The sequence below is a fragment of the Zea mays genome, chromosome 5 (assembly GCF_902167145.1).
Source record: "Zea mays cultivar B73 chromosome 5, Zm-B73-REFERENCE-NAM-5.0, whole genome shotgun sequence".
Lineage (NCBI taxonomy): Eukaryota > Viridiplantae > Streptophyta > Magnoliopsida > Poales > Poaceae > Zea > Zea mays.
In genome coordinates, this window is record NC_050100.1 from 1,144,596 (window position 1) to 1,148,739 (window position 4,144).

Here is a 4,144-nt window from a genome sequence, read left to right on the forward strand (position 1 = left end):
AGATGAAGCGGCTCAGGGCCGCGAGACATCCCATGACCCTCTGTATGCCTTTTAAGTCCTTGATGGGCCCCATGCTGGTGATGGCTGCGATCTTCTCCGGGTTGGCTTCGATGCCTCGCTCGGAGACGATGAACCCCAAGAGCATGCCCCGGGGCACCCCGAAGACACACTTCTCGGGATTGAGCTTGACGCCTTTCGCTTTGAGGCATCGGAATGTCACTTCAAGGTCGGAGAGGAGGTCGGAAGCTTTCCTTGTCTTGACCACGATGTCATCGACGTATGCCTCGACCGTGCGACCGATGTGTTCGCCGAACACATGGTTCATGCACCGCTGGTACGTCGCGCCCGCATTCCTGAAACCGAACGGCATGGTGACATAGCAGTACATGCCGAAGGGCGTGATGAAAGAAGTCGCGAGCTGGTCGGACTCTTTCATCCTGATTTGGTGATACCCTGAGTAGGCATCGAGGAAGGACAAGGTTTCGCACCCAGCAGTGGAATCCACGATTTGATCGATGTGAGGCAGAGGGTAGGGAACCTTCGGACATGCTTTGTTGAGACCAGTGTAGTCTACACACATCCGCCATTTCCCCCCTTTCTTTCTCACAAGCACAGGGTTGGCAAGCCATTCGGGATGGAATACCTCTTTGATGAACCCTGCTGCCATTAGCTTGTGGATCTCCTCGCCTATCGCTCTGCGCTTCTCCTCGTCGAATCGGCGCAGAGGCTGCTTGACGGGTCGGGCTCCGGCCCGAATATCCATCGAGTGCTCGGCGACATCCCTTGGTATGCCGGGCATGTCCGAGGGACTCCACGCAAAGACGTCGGCGTTTGCGCGAAGAAAGTCGACGAGCACTGCTTCCTATTTGGGGTCGAGCCCGGAACCGATCCGGATCTGCTTGGAGGTGTCGCCACTGGGGTCGAGAGGGACGGCCTTGACCGTCTCCACTGGCTCGAAGTTGCAGGCATGGCGCTTCACGTCTGGCACCTCTTTGGAGAGGCTTTCCAGGTCGGCGATGAGGGCCTCGGACTCGGCGAGGGCCTCGGCGTACTCCACGCACTCCACGTCGCATTCGAACGCGTGTTTGTACGTGGGGCCGACGGTGATGACCCCGTTGGGGCCCGACATCTTGAGCTTCAGGTAGGTGTAGTTGGGGACGACCATGAACTTCGCGTAGCATGGCCTCCCCAGTACCGCGTGGTAGGTTCCTCGGAACCCGACCACCTCAAACGTCAGAGTCTCCCTTCAGAAGTTGGAGGGCGTTCCAAAGCAGACGGGAAGGTCGAGTCGTCCGAGGGGCTGGACGCGCTTCCCGGGAATGATCCCGTGGAAGGGCGCAGCGCCTGCTCGGACGGAGGACAGATCGACGCGCAGGAGCCTGAGGGTCTCGGCGTAGATAATGTTGAGGCAGCTGCCCCCGTCCATCAGGACCTTGGTGAGCCTGACGTCGCCGACGATGGGGTCGACGACGAGCAGGTATTTCCCCAGGCTCGGCACGTGGTCGGGGTGATCAGCTTGGTCGAAGGTGATGGGCTTGTCGGACCAGTCCAGGTAGACTGGCGCCACCACCTTCACCGAGCAGACCTCCCGGCGCTCTTGCTTGCGATGCCGAGCCGAGGCGTTCGCCGCATGCCCACCGTAGATCATGAAGCAGTCGTGGACCTCGGGGAACTCTCCTGCTTGGTGATCTTCCTTCATGTCGTCGTCGCGGGCCCTGCCACCCTCTGCGGGTGGCCCGGCCCTGTGGAAGTGGCGTCAAAGCATGACGCACTCCTCGAGGGTGTGCCTGACGGGCCCCTGATGATAGGGGCACGGCTCCTTGAGCATCTTGTCGAAGAGGTTGGCACCTCCGGGGGGCTTCCGAGGGTTCTTGTACTCGACAGCGGCGACAAGGTCCGCGTCGGCGGCGTCGCGTTTCGCTTGCGACTTCTTCTTGCCTTTCATATTGGCGCCGCGCGGAGTAGACGCCTCGGGAGCATCTTCCGATGGGCGACCCTGGGGCTGCTTGTCCTTTCGGAAGATAGCCTCGACCGCCTCCTGGCCAGAGGCGAACTTGGTGGCGATGTCCATCAGCTTGCTCGCCCTGGTGGGGGTCTTGCGACCCAACTTACTCACCAGGTCGCGGCAGGTGGTGCCGGCAAGGGACGCGCCGATGACATCCGAGTCGGTGATGTTGGGCAGCTCGGTACGCTGCTTCGAGAATCGCCGGATGTAGTCCCGGAGAGACTCTCCCGGCTGCTGTCGGCAGCTTCGGAGGTCCCAGGAATTCCCGGGGCGTATGTACGTGCCCTGGAAATTGCCGGCGAAGGCTTGGACCAAGTCATCCCAGTTGGAGATCTGCCCCGGAGGCAGGTGCTCCAACCAGGCGCGAGCAGTGTCGGAGAGGAACAGGGGGAGGTTGCGGATGATGAGGTTGTCGTCGTCCGTTCCACCCAATTGGCAGGCCAGGCGGTAGTCCGCGAGCCACAGTTCCGGTCTCGTTTCCCCTGAGTACTTTGTGATAGTAGTCGGGGGTCGGAACCGGGTCGGGAACGGCGCCCGTCGGATGGCCCGACCGAAGGCCTGCAGACCGGGTGGTTCGGGCGAGGGACTCCGATCCTCCCCGCTGTCGTAGCGTCCCCCACGTCTGGGATGGTAGCCTCGGCGCACCCTTTCGTCGAGGTGGGCCCGACGGTCGCGACGATGGTGCTCGTTGCCGAGGTGGCCCGGGGCCGCAGGCGCGGTGTTGCGCGTGCGCCCGGTGTAGACCGAGGCTTCCCGCATGAATCGGGAAGTCGCGGCATGAGGTTCCGAGGGGTATCCCTGCCTTCGGGAGGCAGAGCTCTCGGCCTGTCGGACCGCAGCGCCTTCCAGGAGATTCTTGAGCTCTCCCTGGATTCGCCGACCCTCGGTGGTTGATGGCTCCAGCATCGCGCGGAGGAGCATCGCTGTGGCTGCCAGGTTCTGACCGACCCCACTGGATGCGGGTGGCGGCCTGACCCTGACGTTGTTGGCGACGCGGTGCTGGAGACCTTGGGGCAGGTGACGTATTTCTCCGGCCGGGGGTTGGTACGCCCATGCCTGCCCGACGTCCCGGCGGATCGGCTCAAGCGCTCCTGCTCCCTCGTCGAGCCTGGCCTGCGCCCCGCGGACTTGCTCGAGCTGTGGGTCGTGACCCCCCGCCGGATCGGGGACCACAGCTAGCTCCCGCGGGATGTCAGCGCGAGGCACCGGCCAAGGGAGATCACCGTCCTCCGGCATGCCGAGATGGTTGCCTTCGGAGGGATCCCCTAGCTCGACGTGGAAACATTCGCGGCTTGGGCCGCAGTCCTCGTCGTCGAGGCTGCGGCTACCGTCGGAACAGTCGAGAGGCAGTAGTCACATGCGGTCATAAAGTCCCGCATGGCACTGGGGTTGCCAAATCCAGAGAAATCCCAACAGATGCTGGGATCATCATCTTCCTCGGACCCAGAGGGCCCGTAGGTCGAGACGTCTGTCAACCGGTCCCAAGGCGACCGCATGCGAAACCCCAGAGGGGTTGCACTCGCCTCAACGAGAGCGCCCGCCAAAGCAAGGTCGCTAGGCGGGTTGAGGCTGAGTCGAAATGACGTAGGATGGGAATCGGTCGGTACCTTTTGGTCGACGAGCGGCGACATAGTCACGTCGGGGACTGATTGCACCGTCGTCTCCGCGAGCGCGCTGGCGTCGTCCACTTGCTCAGGATTGGCGTGTCGCGGGGAGACGGCGCTCGCCTTCGTCTCAAACGCGAGGTCGACGCCCGACGCGCCCCCTGTTGGGGCGCTGGGGACGCCGATTCGCTCGACAGCCGACGAAGCGCGGCCTCCCGCTTGGCCTTGGTTGCCCCGCCTCCTCCTCCGTTGGCGGGGGAGAGGACGGGGCGAGCTCGAATGTTGTTCTTCCACCACGCGGGGAAGATGTCGTCGATTCCGCCGCCGGCGGGCGGGTTGTCGGCCGCCATTGTCGTTGTCGCGCGGCGGTGGAAGGAGTATCATGTCGTAGCTGCCGTCGAAGGACATGAACTCAAGACTCCTGAAACGGAGCACCGTCCCGGGCCGGAGAGGTTGCTGGAGACTGCCCATCTGGAGCTTGACGGGAAGCTGTTCGTCAACACGCAGCAGGCCCCTACCTGGCGCGCCAACTGTC